The sequence below is a fragment of the Neofelis nebulosa genome, chromosome 11 (genome assembly GCF_028018385.1).
Source record: "Neofelis nebulosa isolate mNeoNeb1 chromosome 11, mNeoNeb1.pri, whole genome shotgun sequence".
Taxonomy (NCBI): Eukaryota; Metazoa; Chordata; class Mammalia; order Carnivora; family Felidae; genus Neofelis; species Neofelis nebulosa.
The window spans coordinates 7,885,027-7,907,634 of NC_080792.1; the positions used below are offsets into that span (position 1 = coordinate 7,885,027).

General features: G+C 44.2%; 1 protein-coding gene across 5 annotated transcripts in view; it reads right to left on the reverse strand.

Annotated features, from left to right (window-relative positions):
* The window catches only part of SOCS6 (suppressor of cytokine signaling 6), a 39,833-nt gene extending 17,433 nt beyond the window's left edge, over positions 1-22,400 (reverse strand). The window contains exons 1-3 of one of the 5 annotated variants that reach the window (XM_058691833.1): positions 22,286-22,382; positions 16,801-16,975; positions 13,275-13,394 (exon numbers count right to left, since the gene is read on the reverse strand). The gene's annotated coding sequence lies outside the window, so the exon portion shown is untranslated. Of the gene's footprint in view, positions 1-13,274; positions 13,395-16,800; positions 16,976-17,528; positions 18,171-20,237; positions 20,754-22,285 lie in introns of those variants that run through there. The other 4 variants (XM_058691830.1, XM_058691831.1, XM_058691832.1 and 1 more) reach the window with 4 other exon arrangements.
* Positions 22,401-22,608: the final 208 nt, after the last annotated feature.

A 22,608-nucleotide genomic window follows, 5' to 3' on the forward strand; every position in this document is an offset into this window, starting at 1 on the left:
TGGGGCTGGATCTCGGCATCAACTATTCTCTTATTAATGTTTGTTTTATTTTTAAAGTAAGCTCTACGCCCAATATGGGGCTTGAACTCATGACCCCGAGATCAAGAGTCCAACGTACCACCGACTGAGCCAGCCAGGTAAACGTGGTGTTTCACGAAACAGGAGCTATCTCAGCAACTACAACAACAGCACAAGGCTCCCTTCTTCAGTCAGCATGTGGAAGAGAACATGTTCTACACGTTTGCATCTCATCATAAGCATTCTGAAAAGATGTGTACACAGGGTCAAGATTCAATAAATGCAGTCATTTTTACAGCTTCATCAGTGACATTCTTAAATGTAACTGTAATTTTCTTTTTACCACAAATGTCTAGAAGTAAGGAATATAAAACTGCTATGAAAGGGGCATCTCGGTGGCTCAGGTAGTTGAGCACCCAACTCTTGACTTCTTGACTTCAGCTCGGATCATGATCCCAGGGTTTTGAGATCAAACCCCGCATTCATTCTCTCTCATTCTCTCATTCTCTCATTCTCTCATTCTCTCATTCTCTCTCTCTCTCTCTCTCTCTCTCTCTCTCTCTCTCCTTCTGCCCCTCTCCCTGCTAGCATATTCTCTCTCAAAAAATAAATAAAAATATTTAAAAAATTTTAAAAATCATTACTTTCTTTAAAAAAAAAAAAAAAAACTCCTATGGAAGTTTAATTCCATCACAACAGTTGGTGCCACTCCTTGTCCGTGGAAAGGCACCTTCAATTTTACCCACCATTGTTTTTGCCCCCTTGGTAAAAATGGCAATTAAGTGAAAGAGGCAAATAATGTTTTAGCATTATTATCAAAGGGGATCTACAAACCATACTTGGAGCTACCAGCTTACAAGAACAAAAAGACTTTAATGGAAGCAGGCATCCACACAAAACATTAGCAAGATAAAGAGTTTCACTGTTGTAAATATCTCTCTGCCCTAAAGGTTGCCAGTTTCTTAGCAAGCCATGGTTCATGACTTTCCACTGTAGGTCCTTGGATTCTTCTCCATTGTTCCTGAATCTACACTACTTGCCATTAACTTTATAAAAAAGTTTCCAGATAGAAGTAGAAAGTAAGGAAAATAGACTATATAATAAAAGAGAAAATAAGGGCAATGGCCAATATAACATGAAATATGATAGAATTTAGGTCTCAGTGTTGGTTATGCCATTAAGTATGAGTGGGATAAACTCAACTATTAGAAAAAAGATTTTCAGATCTGATTTTAAAAATCCAGGGGCACCAGGGTGGCTCATTCAGTTGAGTGTCCAACTCTTGATTTCAGCTCAGGTCAGGATTCCAGGCTCATGAGATCAAACCCCATGTGAGGCTCCGGCTGAGCGTGGAGCCTGCTTAAGATTATTTCTCTCTCTCAAAATAAAAAATAAATAAAATAAAACAAAAAAGAAATATTTTTAAAAATCCAGTCATATATAGAAACACATTAAAACCAACCATCTCAGAAAGTTTCAAAATATGGTAAAATCTCTATTAGCCACCTCTATTAAACTATCCTCTTCTTCAGCATTCCTGTGATCATTCTATACTATCAGGTGAATTATATTTACTCACATTCTATTTGAGATCGGGAATGCGATCAGTCTTTGTCAACAGTTATATCCCCAGTACCTAAAATAGTACCTGGACATGGCTGATGTGCACCCTAATTTTTCTGAATTTAAATTCACTGCATGTTTTAAGCATGTAAACAAATTTTGTTTTAAAGTTCTTCCTATGAAAACAGTCAATTGATTTGTAAACACTAAATAAATGCAGCTGGTTAAAAAAAAAAAAATCTTCTGCAGACTTAAGTGTAAACGAAACCACTCCAAAAGCCTAGAAAAAATTACTTTAAACAAATCTAGGCCTTTGTACAAAGATTGCTTTCCTGGGCCTGGGTGTCTCAGTCGGTTAGACGGTTAGGCATCTGACTTCAGCTCAGGTCATGATCTCACAGTTCGGGAGTTCGAGCCCCGGATCAGGCTCTGTGCTGACAGCTCGGAGCCTGGAGCCTGGAGCCTGCTTCGGATTCTGTGTCTCCCTCTCTTTGCCCCTCCCCTGCTCACGCTCTGTCTCTCCTCTCTCAAAAATAAATAAACATTAAAAAAAAAAAAGATTGCTTTCCTTTTTTTTTCTTTTGAGAGAGAGACAGAGAGACAGAGAGAGAGAGCAAGCCCGCGTGAGCCCCAGGAAGAGCGCAAGTGGGGGACGGGCAGAGGGAAAGAGAGAATGCTAAACAGGCTCTGTGCCATCGGACCCCAATACCTGGCTGGATCTCAGGACCCTGAGATCAGACCTGAGCAGAAGATTGCTTTTCAAATGTAATTAACTTCTAATTCTACCTTTCGAAGTGCCAAATTGGAAACTAACATATAATGCATTATTTAAGGACAGATTCTACATAATTCAGGCTGACAGAGTTCAGTCAATAGATACAGAAAAACACTGGTCCCACATATGGACATTAATGAAAGAGTGTATATCTGCTTGTCTGAATTCAAAATAAAATGTTTAGGGGCACCCGGGTGGCCCACTCAGTTAAGCAACCAACACCTGATTTCAGCTCAGGTCACGAGCTCCTGGTTTGTGAGCTGAAGCCCCACACTGGACTCCGTGCTGACAGTGCCCAGCCTCCTGGGATGCTCTCTCTGCCCCTCCCCAACTTGCGCTCCCCCCCCCGCCCAAATAAATAAACTTTAAAAATACAATAAAATGTCTAAAAGTACATGGATCCATACGTCAGTGAAGTTTTCCAATGAACTGACAAACGCCAATCCTAACTGCTTCAGGAAAAATATTCTAACAGAAAAGAATGAAAAAGGAAAATGCTATCAATAAGAAAGCTAGGGTAACAATAATAACATAAGACAGCGTTACGTTCAAGAAAAATCGTCATACAAAAATAAAACAGGGCACATTACATAAGGTATAATCCACAAAGAAAATAAAAGTGCCAAAAATCTTTACACACAAAATGGAACAGCATTAAAGTACCTCTTTCGGCCCAAGAAAATAAAATAAACAAAAATGAAGGATATAGATTTAAATTACATAATTACTTTTTCTATTGGGATTCTATCCTCTAAAAAGTGAGAATATATCTCCTTTTCAAGAACTTATGGAATCGTTACTAAATGTAACAACAGAGTGGGCCACACTGAAAATGTTGGCAAATTAAAAAATCAGAAATACCTCATCAAGTGACTACTAGACAATAAAACTGAAAAGGAAAGCAGAAAAAATAAATAAAAATTACCCAACATTCTCTTGAATCAAAGAAGAAATCTCAATGAGAACAAAAATGGCATACTCTTCATAAACATAATGAAAATGCTACAGATCGAAATCGATGCGATTCTGAAAGACCCTAAAACTGTGCTCACAGAAAACTTCAAAGAAGTTTTAAACATTTACAAAACTAAACAGTAAGGAATCATAAGAAACAAACTATGCATTCAATTCAGAGAACCAGCAGTTTGAGCCACAAAAAAAAAAAGAAAGAAAGAAAGAAAGAAAACGCAAATTAATGAAATAGAAAATAAAAAGTAGTAGTAAACAAGAGTTGATTCTTTGATTAAACAACAAAAAGTTGGTGAAAAACTGGCTGCCGTAGTCAAGGAAAAGGGAAAAACACATTTATATGAATATTAAAATGAAGACAGTAGTAACTACAGATGTGAGAAATCAAGATATGTTAAGAGTACTTTGAAAACTCAGTAAAAATTGGAAACTCAGATAAAATGGCTAATTTTGCGGCAAAACATATATATTACCAAAATTTGCACTAGAAGAGATAGGAATCCAAAAGAGGCTAAAAGCTGTCAAAGAACTTGAGAAAGTTCTCAAAGAACTACGAAGGCCCTCTCTTTCTTCAGGGAGAAAAAGGGACAAGTCAATAAAGACATTAAACATTCACTAAACTATGTCAGGACATAGAAAAAGAAACCTCCCAAATTTATTTCTGAAGCCAAAGAACATTAATATCACCACTGGACAAAGACAACACATTAAAAAAAAGCAAAAAACAAAACCAGAAATACCCACTGATCTCACTGATGAATGCTGATATATAAAACTTTTTTTGTATTTATTTATTCGGATAGAGGGGGCAGGCAGAGAGGGGGAGAGAAAATCCCAAGCAGGCTCAGCACTGTCAGTGCAGAGCCCAACCTGGGGCTTGATCCCACAAACTGTGAGATCATGACCTGAGGTGAGATCAAGAGTCAGATGCTTAACCAACTGAGCCCCCCAGGCGTCCCTGAAAAACAAATCTCAAATATCAGCAAAAAACGGGGTGTCGAGGGAAAGGATTCAACTGGGTAAGGCGCATCTCAGGACTGCCAGTACGGCTGAGAACTTACAAATTTATAATTTACCATAGAGCAAAGGAGCAAAATCATATGACCACAGCTATAAATCACAAAATGGATCAGAAAAAAATGACATCAACCCGAACCCCCTCAAAAACACTCCTTCAAACAGAAGTAGATGGACATTTAACATGCTATATATAACAAAACTAAGATTCACATGAGTAAAAAAGAAACACTGAAAGCCAACAAGGATGCCAATTATCAAGTGTTATTTAGCATTATTTCCAACATATTACCTAATTAAAGGAAGTATAAATATTGGAAAGGAGGAGACAAGTTGGCATTATTTACAGATGGCATGACTGAACACCTAGAATATAACACATGTGGCTGAACAGCCAAGAGCGGAAAAAAGAGGGAAAAAAAACCTCACTCCACCAACTGCTTACACAATTTATGATGTAAAAACCACTAGTAAATATTTACTTTTAAAAAGCTAGTAAGCCAACATAATAAAAGACTAGATTCTATTTATAATAGTTTCAAAAAAGATTCAATTAATTTTTAAACAATGTCCAGAACTACATGAAAAACTTTAAAACTCCTCAGAGGATCATAAGAGACTCAAATACATAGACACATCTTGTTCGTAGGTAAAAACAATTAAATCCTGTCAAAACATTAACTCAAGATCCCACAGAAACATCAATGATATTTTTGCAAGAAACCAGACAAAATGATATTGAAATAAACTTGGACATATGAACAATGAAAAGATTAAGAAAAAATCTAAAGGAACAACTGAGGGAGAATGAGATAGCTTACCACTGGGAGGGAAAAAAAGACTAGAAAGCCAAGAAATAGGCCAAGACACAGATGAAAAGAGTATGTGGCCAAGAGAACATGTGAGACTATTGGGGGAAGACGGATTATCCAAGAAATGATGACAAACAGGTTGGATAACCATTTGGAAGTGGTGGAAAAAGCAAGGCATTTATTTTCTGATACAAAAATACTGTGCAGAAGGATCAAATTACAAATAAAAATAATACAAACGTTGGAGAAAACTCTTTTTGAAAATCTCAGCACTGCAGAAAGCCTTTCTATGCATAACATAAAACCTTGAAACCGTAGAGGAAAAGATTGACAATCTAACAATGCAAAATTTATAAATTTCTGGACAGCCAAAAGAATGGCATAATTAAAGCCCAAAGATAAACTGGAGGAAAACTGCAAACACATGACAAAGAACTAATTTCTGTAACTCAGACTGTGCTCTTAGAAATCAGTACGAGAAAGGCACATAATCCTATAAGCAAATGGGCATAATATACAAAAGAACAGTTCACAAAAAAAGAATAACAGAAGAATGGCAAGAAAACGAGATATGAAGAGGGAGGGGAGAGGGAGGGGGAAGAGGGGGAGGGAGAGGGAAAGAAAATAAATTCAAGTGACCCATCACCATCCTAAAGGAGCCTCCATTCATTCCTAACAAAGAAATTAAAGAAATCTGGGGTCCTGGGAACTATTCCGTATCTTGATTGCCATGGTTACATAACTGAATACACTTGTTAAAACTCCACCTCCACAGACTTTAACTGTAGGTATATTCAATCTCAACTTTAAAAATCCACTGAAAGATGGGCACCTGCGTGGCTCAGTCACTTAAGCATTTAATTCTTGATTTCAGCTCTGGTCATGATCTCACGGTTCGTGGGATCAAGCCCCCATTGGGGTCTGCACTAACAGTGTGGAGCCTGCTTGGTATTCTCTCTCTCCCTCTCTCTCTGCCCCTTAACCACTCATGCTCTCTCTCTCAAAAGTAAGTAAATAAACATTTTTCTTTTAAAGCCACTGAAAAGGAAATTTTAAAAAAACGAGGTAATATATTTTACCGAGTCTGAAAAAAGGTACATCAGTAACAATGTTGGCAAGGGTATGAAAAACTGAGCACTTACTTATTGTTGAAGTTTAAACTGGCACAATTTGTGGAGAATTATTTGAAAATGTTTATCAAATTTTAAATTCACATATGCTTTAACCAAGTAATTACGTGATTAGGAATTTGCGTTTTCAATATATACTCATGCCAAAGCAAGGACATATGGAAACTGATGTTCCCTACAGCATTAAATCTTTTCAAAAGCTAGCATTACTTGATCATGTACCCAGTACTGGTAACTACAGACCACATATTGGCCTGATACATGCCAGGCTTTGGTTTAAGCCTTCAGAATATAGTACATCCCATTTAACCCTTCTAACCCTGTAATCCCAGTACTGTGCAGGAAGCAGTGTCACAGAGTGGAAAGCACTCCTGTGGAACCTGAACGCGCGACTCACATACTTCCTGGCTCCACCGTTTAACAGTGTGTGATCTTAGAAATAACAGTATCTTCCACTCAAGTTAGATGCTGTGAGGTTTAAATGTGTCCTTACAACACCACTTAGCACATATCAGGCCACATAGGTGTCTGCAGCTAAGAGTAGTAGTAAAAACAGTAATAAACCCACTCTATGGATGGGGAAGCTGAGGCAGAGATTAAGGGACATGCCTAAGATCACAGAACGGATTCTACAGAATGAGCCCATTTAATCACTATGCAGACATTTACGGAATAATTTATTTTGGCAAAAATGCGGAGTTAGTTAGCCTAGAGATCAGGTAACAAGAATAATATACATCGAAAATCAGTGGACTGGTTTAGTAAGTTATAACCCAGCAGTACGATGGAGTATTATGCAGATAAACAAAGAGGCCCAAGATACACGGCTGGCGGAGGGCAAGCTGCAAAGTGAAACGCCAACGTGCACGGTCCCGGTGTGTACGTGTTTATATGCCTACGTACACGGAGTGAATCTCTCAAAGAACATCCACATATCGATGATTACACCTCTAGTGACCAGGGACAGGGTCAGGAAGGCCAAGAGACGGCCGTTTTCTACCCAGGTATCCTCCGCTTTCAAACTGTGCCTTAGGCCATGCTGCTTTCACAAAAAGACCTACATCAGTACCTGCTTTTGCCGACTGGAAGAAACCCAGAGAGGATTTCTGCTTTTGCGGAAAAGGCGAAAAGCAAAACTAGCATTCGGTGTGTGTTCTGCAGCGGGCCGGTACAGAGGCGGTAGGAGCGGAGCCACCCAGCTCCTTCCCCGGGGACCCCAGGAACCCCGGGAAACACACTCAGCATCTCAGCATCCAGCTGCCAGAGCTGTGAACTGTGCGAGCACGTGTGCTTTATCTCGACTTATTTTGTGCATCTGTTTGCAAGATGTGTTCTAAAGTATCGGAGAAGTAAAAGGTTATTTTTGGAGTCTGGAAATGCGCAAAACATTTTCCATATAAATTAATGATACCTGCTTCTTCAGTTTGCACCATTTTGGCTTACAGAAGGTTTCGCAGGAATGCTCTGCTTTCAGACAGTAGGGGAATCCTGCATTAGATCTTTCTGTACCCAGTAAGTGCATTTCACTTTCCTACAAAACCACCACCACCATGCTGCACACTGAGAAAACAGGCCTGGGGGCTCCTGGGGGGGCTCGGCTGAGTGTCCGACTCTTGATTTTGGCTCAGGTTATGATCCCAGGATTGTGGGATCCGGCCCCACGCTGGGCTCATGCTCAGCATGGAACATACTTAAGATGTTCTCTCTCTCTCCCTCTCTGTCTCTTCCCCCCCCCCCCCCCGCCCTTCTCCCCCATTTGCTTGCTCTAAAATAAAAAAAAAATAAAAAAAAAATAATTGGGGGCACCTGGGTGGCTAAGTTAGTTAAGTAGCCAGCTCTTGATTTTAGCTCAGGTCATGATATCACAGTTCATGGGTTCAAGCCCCACATGGGGCTCTGCACTGAGTGTGCAGCCTGCTTACAATTCTCTCCCTTTCTCTCTTAAAAAATTTAAATTAACAGACAATAGTCTGTCTAGGGAAAAGAATATGTACTTGTGTGTTTCAGTAACCTCTTAGCAAGAAAAGCAGGGCTCTGATGCCCTCAGGGTCAAAGGTCTCACAGTTTTCCTTATCCATCTTTCCCTAAATCTTCCCAAACCGTTCTCCATTCTCCCTAGCTGCTAATCTCAAGATGCAAATTCCTCCCCTTCATGCCCTGTGTCATTCCGTGTACCTCACTCTCACATTTCAGTCTTTTTGCTTCCCTATTCACCACGGGACCCTTTCAGTGGCTCTGCTCCCTACAGATACCAGGAATGGATACCTCATCCAGCCCCAATCCCCGACACCTGACAACCATGCCCCCCTGGGGTTCGCCCCATACAGCAAGTGCTTCTCAGCTTCTCATCATTCACGAGGATTTCTCTAAGTTTCCTTAACTTACGCCCATCTCTGTGCCTCCCTCTTCTGCCTCACTGATCACTCCAGGTGACATCCTTGTCTTGACACTGATAGAACATGGCACCTGCTTGAAAAGTCTAAGGAGATTAGCCTCCAGCCCTAGTAAAAACACGGGGATGACAGATGAAGTCTTCCCCTCCAGGACCCTTGGATTCTAGTCCAGAAGGTAAGCAAACAGACATCTGCAGAAGACTGAGGGAAGTGCTGCGGAGGAAGTTATGTCCATCCGCGTCCAGAGGACACCCGGGAAGGAGAGGAGCCGGTCTTGCCATCACTCTCAGCACCTCTGCTCCCAGAGGACTTCCATTAGCAATACCAGCACATCCGCCGCCCATACAGAGGTGACTTCGTCCTTAAAGATGCACGTTAGTCTTCATGAATCCTCACAAGAGCGCTATCTGCAAGGTACTATCTTCATGTCCATTTTATAGAAGGGCAAGCCAACCCTTAGGAAGTTTAACAATTTGCCCAAAGTCACAGGGAAGGGGCCAAGTAACAGACAAGCACTGACACGGGGTGCATCATCTAGAAACGTCCACCTTTCTGACTGTATTAGCATAACACCAGGGATGGGTGCCTAGCGACACAGAGCACGGATCGCGGGGCCACACTGTCTGAGTTCAAATCACAGCCAGCATTTCCTAATGACCGGGACATCGGCGCTTCAGTTTCCTCATCTGGAAACGGGAGTCAAGCAAGTATTCTCTCGGCATGACAGAACGAGAAGGCTGATAAATCCTCTCTCCATCACGCTGGTCGAACAGCGTGCAACCGAGAAACCTACTTCATGAAAACTACTCAACTTCAGGACTTCGTTCAAATCATAAACTTTTACGCTCCAAAACACATCGAGAGAGAGCAAGTCACAGACCAGGAAAACATATTTGTGTATCACATATCTGATAAAGCACATGCACCCAGATAAAGAACTCTTTAACTGAATAAGACAACCGATGCTTTAAATGGACGGAAGAGGGGCACCTGGGTGGCTCAGTCAGTTAAGCGTCTGACTTTGGCTCAGGTCATGATCTCATGCTCTCAGGTCTGTGAGTTTGGGCCCCAACAGCTCAGAGCCTAGAGCCTGCTTCGGATTCTGTGTCTCCCTCTCTCTGTCCCTCCTCCACTTGTGCTGTCACTCTCCATCTCTCAAAAATGAATAAACCTTAAAAAGAAAAAATTTAAATGAACAGAAGACAGGATCAGATCAAAGACGTACAAATGGCTAATAAGCACATGAAGAGGTGCTTAATGTTACTGGTCATTAAGAAAACGTAAATTAAAGCCACCGTGATACCACACACATTGTAAGCAAATATGTAGAGAGACTGGAACCACGCTGGTGGGAATACAAAATAGTGTGACGTTCAAACATTTTTCTGTTTTCTTTATTGTGAGGAAAATGATTAAACGAGGGATTAAATACACAGAACGAAAAGATTTAAGACACAGCAGGTACATTTCAGACACCTAGAAATCAGTCCGCATCACTTCGTATGAACCGTCTACCTTCTTTTTCCTCCAGCTGTACAGTAACTTGTATCTTGACTTTCTTCTTTTTGTGGCACCATGAGAAGTTCCTCATGTTACTTCAGTTGCCGGGGTCTGGCTTCTTTCATCATGTGCCCCTTTTGTTGTCTTAAGAAATCCTTCCAGTACTGAAATCATACACTCTTTCTGTATTTCTTATAAAAGTACTGAAGTTTTGCTTTTCACGTGTACATCCTTGATTAATCTAGTATTGATTTATAGAAAGGGTTAATTTGCGTTTTTCCACACGGACAACCAACCGGCTCAACATGTGCACAAAAAAATACTGACCCTGATAAGAATCAACGAAATGCAAATTAAAATAGTAATGACCTTTCACAACTCATATCAGCACATGTTTTTCTAAATGATGATATTTATCACTTGAAAATGTCTTAATATAGTTGTAAAAAAAAAAAAAAAACTTGGTTTATGCAACTCTTAAAAATATTTATCTTCTTTGGGGGTGCCTGGGTGGCTCAGTCAGGTAAGTGTCCGACTCTTGATTCTGGCTCAGGTCATGATCTCTCAGTTTCATGAGTTCGAGACCCACCACTGGGCTCTGTGCTGACAGCGCGGAGCCTGCATGGGACTCTCTCTTCCTCTCTCTCTCTCTCTCTCTCTCTCTCTCTCTCCCCCTCCCTGCTCGCTCCCACAGTCTCTCTCTCAGAATAAACTTCAAAAATAGTATTCATCCTCTTTGACACCATAATGCCGTTTTTATAACTCTTCTAGAAATAACATAAAACCAAAGCATAACAATGTCTCCTGCATTATTATATAGGATAAAAAATAAATTTTAAGAATCAGAAACATTCTAATTTCCAACAGTGTGAGAACTGTAAACAAAATTCTAGCACATCTACACAATGGAACTTTAGGGAACCACTAACATTGAATTTATACAGGGTTATAAATAACATGAGGGAGAAGTTCATATTGTTCATTTGTTAAGTGCAAAAACACAGGAAACAAAATCATATGTACAGTGTGGTCTCGATTATGTAGAAAGAATAGGGGGGAACAGCAGACCAGAAAGAAATAGAGCAGAACTGCCATCTGGAGCACAGAATGCTCTGTAAATACTGTTTTCAATACTTTATTTTCAAAATATTCTATAACGAATATAGAATTTTTAAAAGAATAAGGTCTTGGGGCGCCTGGGTGGCTCAGTCGGTTGGGCGTCCCGACTTCGGCTCAGGTCGTGATCTCGCGGTCCGTGGGTTCGAGCCCCGCGTCAGGCTCTGTGCTGACAGCTCAGAGCCTGGAGCCTGCTTCCGATTCTGTGTCTCCCTCTCTCTGACCCTCCCCTGCTCACACTCTGTCTTTGTCTCTCTCAAAAATAAAAAAAACAACAAAAAAAATTTTTTTAAAGAATAAAGTCTGTGAGTTTGTTCGTTCTTAACTTACTTTTTTAAAGGGTATGGTGAGTAAAATGCAAGGCCTTTTCTTGGCTTTCAGTTTGGCCATGACTGTACAAAAACATAAATCAACAGGTAAGAATATTATATTATTTTTCTTTCATTAGAACCTAGGCAGCCTCCTCTTTCTCCTCACCCCACCGAAAACAAGTTTCTGCCAATCTGACATTTAATTGTGATGAGTGCATACAGGGTCTGGCCTGAAATACTCAATCTAAGTTTTGCAGAGTTAATTAACACAGACTTAGTATAGACTACGAACTCGGAACGAGCAATAAACCCACCAGCGTTTCAATGACCCTCTTGACTCCTTGCTCGGTTTACATTCCCCGCTACATCACAGTCCCTCGTAGCATATACCCTCAACTCCCTTCCCCACGCTCCCTCTGAAACGCTCTCCTGGCCAGAGGCGGCACTGGCGACATGCAGCTCCACCCACACCACGCCTGACAGGGAAATGTGGCTGGAGAAACACGAAGCCACTCTGCCTGGCCCCACTGCACAGTCCTGACCGTGAACCTCCCAGGTGGCGCCTTAATGCCGCCTGGAAATCACACCACATTTCTACTCGGCCCCCCACCAACCAGCCCACATCTTTCCTCACACCTTTAACGCTTACTCCTCCATCTTTAGTCTCGGCCGATGGCCCAGCTTCCTACTTCACTGAGAACACTGAGGACGTGAGGAGAAAATCGGACAGAACCATCCTGTTACTTTACCGACCCACACACCTCTCTAAAGCCCCCCCCCCCCCGCCATGGACCAGACCTCCCTCACCTCCCAACCATTTCCCCGCTCTACTGGATCGCTCCTAAAATGACATTTCCCATATACCTGTACAAGCACACTTGTCCTGACCCTCCTTTCTCCGCCAGCTGTGGTCCCATCTCTTTAATCCCCTTTGCCACAAAACACCTTGGGAAAACAGGCACACGAGGCTTACTATTCCCTTTCTCCCATCTTCCCTTCTACCCACACCAGAGACCTCTAGCACGCCAGAGCTAGACGTCTAGCTCTGGTCACCACCACCCATGACGTCCCCACCGCCAAGCCAGTACCCGTCCTCAGTCCCGACCTGAGATGCTCTCATCAGTCCTACTCAGATACTCAGACCACTGTGCCTCCAATCTCTTCACTCACGCCCCACAGTGACGTCGCTCACCCTCACGCCCGAAACACCACCGCTGTGTCCTCCACTCCCGAATCTGCATCTTTATTCAGCCTGGTTTCGGGCAGCTCCCTCCTCGACATTGCCATTCACTGACTTAGGGATATCCAAGGTAACATGTTCCAAAATACACTCTGGCTCTTTCCGGTCCCAGCCCCAGATCTCTGCTTGCAGCCTTTCCCTCTCTGGTCTGCGGTGACTCCATCCTTCCGACCGCTCAGATGAAAACGTCCACAACCATCCGGGGCTCTCCTCACACACCGCATCCAGGGTCGTGTCTCAGCTACTTTCGAAATGTACGCAGAGTCCGATCACCTGTTACCGCCACACTGCTCCACGCTACTAGTCCGTCTTGTCCACGTTACTTAACTGCCACCCAACTCGTCTCCTGCTTTCTCCTCTGCCCCGACATTCCCTTCCCAACACAGCCCTGGTGCGTGGGGACTTGGCACGAAGGCTGACAGTGCCGCACCTGCGTAATGAAGTCCTGTATCTCTGACCCAGGAGCATCGTGTCCTGCGGCAGCACCCATCAAGGCTAACTTGCTGGCTTGAGCACAGGGTGAGATTTCCTACTCGTCAGTTCTTCACGACTACGTGTAAATAAAGATAAATGAAAAGTCGTTACGAGAACTGCTTTGACTTCTTTCAGGGCCTCTAGATCTTACACAATGAGCTTCATTTTAAAAAGTAACACGAATATTTACATGGTTACAAAGGTAAAGAAATTTAAAGGTAACAAAGTTAAGAAAAATGGACTTAAAGTTGCCATATAATTTCAAATTTAGTGAGTTAAGAAGCTCTAGTAAATTTTCAAGTGATAAACTCCCACTTTACATCTATTTATTTTTTAAAGAGAGAGAGAGAGCGCACGAGCGAGCGCACAAGTGGGGGAGGGGAAGAGAGAGGAGACACAGAATCCGAAGCAGGCTCCAGGCTCCGAGCGGTGAGCACAGAGCCCGACGCGGACCCCACGAACCGCGAGATCACGACTTGAGCCAAAGTTGAACCCTTAACCGACTGAGCCACCCGGGCGCCCCAATACACTCCCACTTTATAGGCTATTGACACAAAACTAGAGGGCAGCACTAGAACCAGTCTGCTGTGTGACACTGAGTGAATCTCCTCCCTGAGTCTGTTTTCCCCCATGAAATAAAGAGGTTGACCTCTAAAGCACATCCACCCCTAAAAGTACCTGATTCAATGGAAGTAAAAATATGCAAAGACTTAGAAATTTAACCTGCAGGGAACAAATTTTCCATGAGCATTTCAAAGCATCTTTTTAACTGTGTCAAACATATTTCTATTAAGTTGAATATGAAAATGTTCATAAATTCAATCATTTAAAATGCTAACGAACTGGCTCCTAAGAACTGATTAATAGAGCAAATTCACTCTTCTTTAATTTTGTAATTCAGATTTTAGTACTTAAAAATTTTTTAAGTAGCACACTCGGGGTGCCTGGATGGAGCATACAACGCTTCATCTTGGGGTCGGGTCGTGAGTTCGAGCCCCATGTTGGGTTACGGATTACTTAAAAATAAAATCTTTAAAAAAAGTAGCACACCTCTACACCCGTTCATCACCGTCTATAGGTATATACAGATTAAATTTTTAAGGTATACATTTATACATTTAAAGTATACATTAAAAAGTTAAAATCTCTGTCAGTTCCCTACAAAATTTCACTGTGTTCACTGCCTATGACAAAGCAAGGCCTCACTGGTTAAAGTATCCAGTAGATTAGACCCTTTGAGAATTTTTTTTACAAACTACTAACAATTAAGGAAGGCCCAAAGATCTAGGTTTGCTGTTGTCATTTTTATTCTGGCTTAAAAAATTGAGGCAAAAACTAAGAAAATCAATATACCGATCCTGGAAGTCCAACATCTGATGAAGAAGAGCTTCAGTCAAGAGAAGGAAACGAAAGGGAAGAAATCATAAAAGAAATTTAAAAAATTTTCCCATAACCGAACAACACAAGCTTACAGACTGAAAGGATCCATGCGATGCTCTGTACAGCCAAAGAAGAAAAGACAATATAATCAGGCACACCGTAATGAAATTTTAAAATTTAGAAGGAGAGGAGATAATAAGAAGGTACCAAAAGTTCCCCAAAAAAGAGGAAAAAAAATACATACAGACGACTGGGAAACAGATAGCAACTAACTCAGTAACACTGGAAGCTGGTGGTGCAATGTCTTCAAAATTCCAAGGGAACATTTATTTTCAGTACAGCGCACATTTACAGCCAGTGACTTCCTGCGCACCTCCGCACTTCTCAGCACCCTTGCAGGGCCATGTGACTGGTTCTGGTAAATGTGTGAGAAAAGTGACATGTGTCACTTCTGGGCCAAACATTTCAGTGCCAGCATATGACCCATCGGCTCCCCTTTGCACCTGCTGTGGTGCCTCAGAGCCATGGGTGATCAACAGGGAACTGCAGGCGAAAGCAGACTGGGTCCAAAGGAAAACGGCAGAGGAGCCCCAGGCCCAGTGCGGACATGGGGAAAGTAAGAAACAGCCTGTATTTACACACGCGAACCCCAGAGTTCATCTGTCACTGCAGCAGCACCCATTCCATCCTGACTAAACTCATCACCCAGAACTGTGTATGCAGCCAGACTGGAAGTCAGATTATGTGAAACATACATGGTTTCCCACGAGGTCATTAAAAAAAACACCTCCCCCATCTCCTTTCTCAGGAAGTTATTAGAAGAATGAGCTCCATCAAATCAAGGAAGCAAACTAAGAAACAGAACACAGGTAACCTCGCTTAGGAAAGGGAGAAAAGAATCTCTACGTTGATGTTATAGCTCCTGCTGTTCACCCTGTTTGAGATAACGTCCCCGCCACCCAGGGCTCCTCCCAAACAAAGGTCACCTTACCAGAGCCAGCTCAACTGTGACATCATCCACAAAGACACAATCCAAACTCCCCACCACCTAAGAGCAAATGAAAACATTCTGCATCAACCACGAGAAGAGTCGCCGACATCAGACTCCATCCTTCCTGAAATCTGCTAGAAATGTGGTCCATGACTTTGAGCAGATTAGTTAACTGCTATTAGTCTCAGTCTCCTCATCATCTGTGTAAAGATGAAGCTGACCAATAATCAGAAGGTTCCTTCTAATTCTAAAATGCAGGGGTGCCTGGGTAGTTCAGTGGGTTAAGCGTCTGACTCTTGATCTCGGCACAGGGATGATTTCACGATCTGTGAGTTCAAGCCCCGCATCGGGCTCTGCACTGACAATGTGGGGCCTGCTTGGGATCCTCTCTCTCCTTCTCTCTCTGCCCCTTCCCCACTCGTGCACATGTGTGCGCTCTCTCTCAAAATAAATAAACTTAAAAAAAAAAAAAAACCAAAATGCAGTAATTCCGCAAATATACAAAACTACTAAAATCCTAATACAATTCCATGTATGTTACACGCTTACGCATTCTGACACCGATTTTTGGTAATAATGTTATTCCCTAAGTATATGGTTGTCACTTTCAAAAGCAATGTCAACAGATGAAAACGACTATTGTCACAGAATGAAGATATTTCCTTTAAAACCAAAATTAAGCCTTAATAAGAAACATCTCATTACTATAAACACCAAAACAAAATTCACAAAAGGAAAATCATACAAAGTAACAAGTCTACCAATGAGAATTCACCTTACGCTACAGGCATATCAGCCCTGTTGCTTCAACCATCCCGTGTTATTGGTGTATCCAGAATAACACCAATCACTGAAAAAACCACCAGCAGGAGTGCCAAAGAGCAGGCCACCTAGGGTCCTTGATGAACACACCTTTTCTAAATAGTTCCAAAGAGTAACATTCAACTCTTAAAATTGTTTTTGATGGAAATCTCTTCTAATAGGAACCATATATTCTTTTCGTTCTCTTAAAAGGGAAACCCTAAGCACAAGTGTGTGTATTAAATACGATCTCATGCTGTCACTCAAGTGCTCTATGTAGACTGATGCCCCTTAAGATGACCAAATTTACCTGCGGGAAAATTTCAGGATGGCATAGTGACGTCTTCAGGATAACGGTTTGTCTCCCAGGCCTTCAGAGATATTCCGTCTTTTCTTCCTTCTTTCTTCTCTATTACTCAACAGTCTGCTCCCAAGGACAATGGCACAGCCACCGCTCCCCAAACATAGTCTCCAAATGTGATGCCCTTTTAATAATTTTAAGAAAACATTTCAGTGTGATGGTTGTTAACAGTGATTTTAAAAAGATTAAAACAGCAGAAACACAAGAGCCTGGGGCTTTGCAAGCGCACGGAACCTCTGCGTTCTCCTGCTCCCTCGGACTGACTGCGCTGACCCAGTGCCAGGCAGCTCAATGGCTGCTCACGTTCGTAACCCTTACAATTCTGCAGCTGGCACCATTTAAACTTCTGTGGGCTTGTCTCATCTTTCCTCTTTTATTTTCATTTCTCTTGTCCCTTTGGTCTTACGCCCTTATCCCCACACAGGGCTTCCTTAACAAGAAAAACCAAGTCTTCCATAAAGGTTACTGATTACCCAGAATACTCCTTTTAACTAATCACAGTATATTTTAAACTAATTATTACTGTTAGCACTCATTATATTCAAGGCACTGAACCCATTCACTTACACGCATTTCTCATTTACTTTTCACACCAATGCTGAGAAAGGCACTATTACAATTTTACAGATAAGGCAAATAAGACAGATTTATTTTAAAAACCTCCCCTATAGGGGCACCTGGGTGACTCAGCGGGTTGAGCTTCTGACTCTTGATCTCAGCTCAGGTCATAATCTCAAGGTTTGTGAGTTCAAGCCCTGCATCGGGCTCTGTGCTGACAGTGCAGAACCTGCTTAGGATTCTCTCTCTTCCTCTTTCTGCCCTTCCTTCTCTCTCAAAATAAATAAACTTTAGAAAAGGGGAGTGGGGCACTGGGTGCCTCAGTCGGTTAAGTGTCTGACTGGATTTGAGCTCAGGTCCTGATCTCGTGGTTCGTGGGACTGGGCCCTGCATCAGCACGGAGTCTTCTTGGGATTCCCTCTCTCCCTCTCTGCCCCTCCCCCACTCATTCTCTCCCTCTCTCTCTCAAACTAATAAACTTTAAATAAAAGTTTAAAAATAAAATAAAAACCTCCCCTATAAATTCAGAGCTGAAATTCAAGACTAGACGCCCAGTCTTTGTGATCAGCCAGTTGGACACATGAGTGAATGTTGTTGTTATTGGGATGCCTGCTCTACAGGTAAAGAAGGTTCTTGGGGGCACCTGGGTGGCTCAGTCGGCTAAGCGTCCGACTTCAGCTCAGGTCATGATCTCACAGTCCGTGAGATTGAGCCCTGTGTCGGGCTCTGTGCTGACAGCTCAGAGCCTGAAGCCTGCTTTGGATTTTGTGTCTCCCTCTCTCTCTCTGCTCTCCCCCACTCACGCACTCTCTCTCTCTCTCAGAATAAACATTAAAAAAAAAAAAAAAGACAGTTCTTGGAGTAGCTGGCAGGCTCAGTCGGTAGAACATGCAACTCTTGATCTTGGGGTTGGTGAGTCTTAGGAGCAGCTACTGAGCTGCTTGCCACGTTGGGCATAGAGCTTACTTTAAAAAAAAAAAAAAGCAGTTCTCATGGTGTGAGGCTACTTGGGCCACGTAGCTATAAAAACTTTGGCATTATTAGTGCTGTGATTCATTTAGCTAAGATCAGCTCAGATGGGGATAAATAAGCAACACAAAAAAAAAAACACCAGATTTCTATGATCTACAGCACATCCTTGCCTTTGATGTGTAGATACCAACGTAAAAACTATAATCACTTTTTGTCCATGTCCCCACGGGTTGTGTTAGGGAGAGACAGAAGAACCACAGGCCACGGCTGGCCCATGTGGGACTTACGTGTGGAGAAAGACCAAAACAAATAAACAAAATAGTTACAGACTGAAATAAACGTTATGAGAAAACATACAAACTGATAAGACCTGATTAGACAGGACTACTGAAGGAGCTGTTAGGAACAGTAAAGACTTCCCTGATGCGGTGAACCTGGCATTAAGGTCTGAGAATGAACCAACCACAGGAAGAACATGCTAGGCAAACAGAACTACCATGTAAGATGAGGAAGCCAGAAGCAGCCTGCAACGTTAGGGAATAGAAAGGACAGAGTATAACTATTTGGTCAGACACAGAAGGGGATTCAAGATGAGCTGAAGAACTAGGCGGAAGTCTTGTAGCCCAAGATGGAGAGTTTGGATTTTACTTTAAACGAAATATATATTCACAACAACTGTCAGGTGGATTTATTATCCTCACATCAGACCCACAGAAGGAATAAGACTCAGAGGAGACATAAAATGTATTCAAGGTCACAAGGCTAGTAATGCATACTAAAGAGCAAACACCTCCAAAAGGTCCTCGGTTGCAACATGAAGACTGAAATCTTAAATGACTTTATCTGAGTACGCCTGTTCTTGAAACATCAACAAGACCAACAGCCACCTAATATGATTGTTCCAACTAAGTAAAACTTAAGGTTTGTTATGGATCATCAAAGACCCAAACCAAATGTGCCCTTAGTCCTAAAGCCTTCACTGCTCATTAGTGAAACACACCGTACAGAGTAACAAACCACAAAAGCATTAATGACAGTTTCACTGTCAATACAATTTAAAACATGTCCCCACTGCTCTTTCGCCTTTACTGCCCAAACTACTCTTTCGATCAATCTAGTCACACAAGAAAGTTCCCCCTTTTTATGCCATACACTAGTACTATAAATTTCTCCCGTGTAAAAGGAGTAATTTCACAAAAGTACTCAGGCACCACAGATGTGCCATTTCCAAAACTGGAAAAAGATTAGGGATGAGGACCAAGAACTGAAATAGATAATCTTCGCTTCCCATAAAAGATGTGACAAACAGGGGCACCTGGGTGGCTCAGTCGGTCGGTTATGGCCCGACTCTTGGTTTCAGCTCAGGTCATGACCTCACAGTCCATGAGATCGAGCCCTCCATTGGGCTCTGTGCTGACAAGAAGAAGGAGCGTGACTGGGATTCTCTCTCTCTGCCCCTCCCTCACGTATGCTCTGTCTCCCTCAAAATAAATGAACTTAAAAAAAAAAAAAAAAAAGATACAACAAACAAAACAGCAAAAGGTGATCATAGCTTAGGTTGTTACTTACCTACCTAACTTTATCACGTATTAAAAGAGATGCACACACATCCATTAGTTGTACTATATTATAAACAACATGGGGTATCTGACCTCATACTCAACATATTTGTGTATCAACCCATTTCACATGACTGCGTATTTTTGAGACAACAGTAATTGCCACAAATTCAGAAGTGGACATAACATTTCCTATTTTCAGACTATACCGTGACTTTTTAAGATCACACAATTACTCCTATGAGCAAAAGCAAAGATACCCACCGTTAGTAACATAAAAGTTTCCTGAAAACTCACCACAATGGAGAAAACTACCGGTTTTCTCTGAGGAATGACATTACATAACAAGACAGTCTTAAGCAGACTCTTTCTTGCTTCTGTTCCCCAAAAAGGCGGCTGTTAAAAGGGACACTCAGGATGGCAAGATGAGTAGGAATCCAGTGAGTGCTGCAGAGCTTTTCCTCTGAGGTCATGGCCCAGCCCAAGTCGGCTACGGCCCAGGTCAAGGGCACCCAAACCCTTTCTCTGCCACTCCCTGCAAGGTGCTGCCTTGGGAGGGTGCCACGTGACATCCCAGGGTGTGCCCCTGGTTCCCTCGGAGGCCATGTTAAGGCCTGCCCTATCTTCCCACCAAAAGAAGAGGAAAGGGGCAGTGCGAGGTACCCCCACCGATTTAGAAGGCACTTAAAGATGATAATAAAAGGAGAAAGTATTTCAAAAGAGATGCCAAATGGAGACCTAAAAAGGGTTAAGGGCTCATCCTTAACCAGATCAAACCGTGGACAGCACTTGCCAAACCCCAAGTTCTTCTGAGAAAGGTGGTCCAGCTTCCCCAAAGGCAGAAAACATGGAGGATGATATCAGGGGTTGGGGCCACGTACTGTGTTTAGAACAGCGACAGATCCTGAAAGTTACAGCATTCACACTCGGTGATGCAGCATGAGAAAATTAGAGAGCACACAGGAAAAGAGGTGTCTCACAGGCTACCTTTTCGTGGTTTTTTTCTGTGAAACTTGGTGAACAACATCACTGATGTTTTTAAACAGCGCCGACTCTCCATAGCACTAAGTACTCCATTTAAAATTCATTCATTCGAATCAGCTAAGTGGATTCCACGTCGTTCTTTGTCGGTTGTGTTTTTTTTTTTTTTAAGTCAAGATATATTTATGCTTACTACGGTTGAGAACACCTCGGATATTTCATCTCGAAGTAGACGGCAGTTTACTTTTGTTTGATTACAAAACAGAGCTGTATTCCAAGAAACACAGGCAATTAAAAACGGATTTGGTGTCTCATTCACAATTTTATTGGGATTACTACGTCCTGCGTCCTCACACAAAGTAGCACGTTGCCCTCCCCAGGGTGGACGCTCAAGAAACACCCGCTGAACCGAATTCAAACGTTCTCGGTCTCATTACCGGAAGCCTGGGTTTTACCGCATATTCCCACCTGGCCCCTAATCCCACAAGGTGGGCTGGGAGCCCCGCGTTTCCCATTCCGACTGAACGCGAAGTTGGCATCCGGCCTGCTGCACACATTCCAAGTTCTGTGCCAGGACCTGCCACCGAGAAATGTCAATAGTTGTGCTACCTAACGAGCCACAATGGTGTCCCTGAAGTTGCCAAGTCCTGAAGCAAATTGAGAATTAAGGCCTGTCTCGGCTCCAGGGGCAGTTTCAAATTCCACAGCCCCCACATCCGCGTAAGTAAATCCTATCCGGCGGCCCCGTCACGCGCTGCACACACGGGGGACCCCGCGCGACCTCCCGGCGGGCGGGGGCGGCGGCGGCGGCGGCGGCGGCGGCGACGCGGCCTGGGCCCTCCCGAGCCCGCCCTGCGGCCCCTGGACCGCGGCCGGGGGGCGGGGGCCCGGGCCGGGCCGCGCGGGGCCGAGCGGCGGGGTGCGAGCCGCGCAGGCCCCGCGCCGCCGCCCCAGGCCTCGCCGAGCCCCGGCCTCTCCCCGGCGGGGCTGCGGGCAACAAAGGCGGAGGCCCGGCCCGGCGCGCCGCGGACAGGGGAGGCCGAGGGGTCGGGCCGGCGCCCGGCGGAAGCAGGCCTCGGCCCTCCCCGGCCCGGCCTCCCCGCCGCCCGGCCCGGCTTCCCGGACGCCGCTCCCCGCCGGCCCCCCGGCCGCGGACCCGCCGCGGCGGCCGGGGCCTCGCGCCGGCCGGGACCCCGGGCTGCAGGCGCGCCGGACGGCCTCCCCATTCCGGCGAGCGCCGGATCCGCCCCCGCCGCCCCGAGGGGAGCAGCAGCCCCCCGCGGCCAGTTTCCCGGGTTACGGAGAAGAGGGAGCAGAAAGCAAAGCCCAGACCCAGCCTCCGACTCGGCTCCGCAGACGCTCACCCGGCGGCGGCCCGCTCCGCTTCCTCGCCCAGCGCCGGCGCGACTGCCGCGCTCGTCCCTCCTCTCCCGCAACTCCTCCTCCCGCCTCCTTCCTCCTCCTCCTCCTCCTCCTTCTCCTCCAGGAGGGGCGCGCGGCGGCGCCTGGGCCCGTGCGCGGAGGGGCAGCGGAGGAGCCGAGCGGAGGCCGCCCCGCGCCCTCCACTCGGCCCGCGGCGCAGGCGGGCTTCCCGGCGCTGGGGGCGGGCCGGGCGGGGGGCGTCCGGGCGCCGGGGGCGGGGGCGCGCGGGGGGCGGGGACGCGCGGGGGCGCGGGCGTCGGGGAAG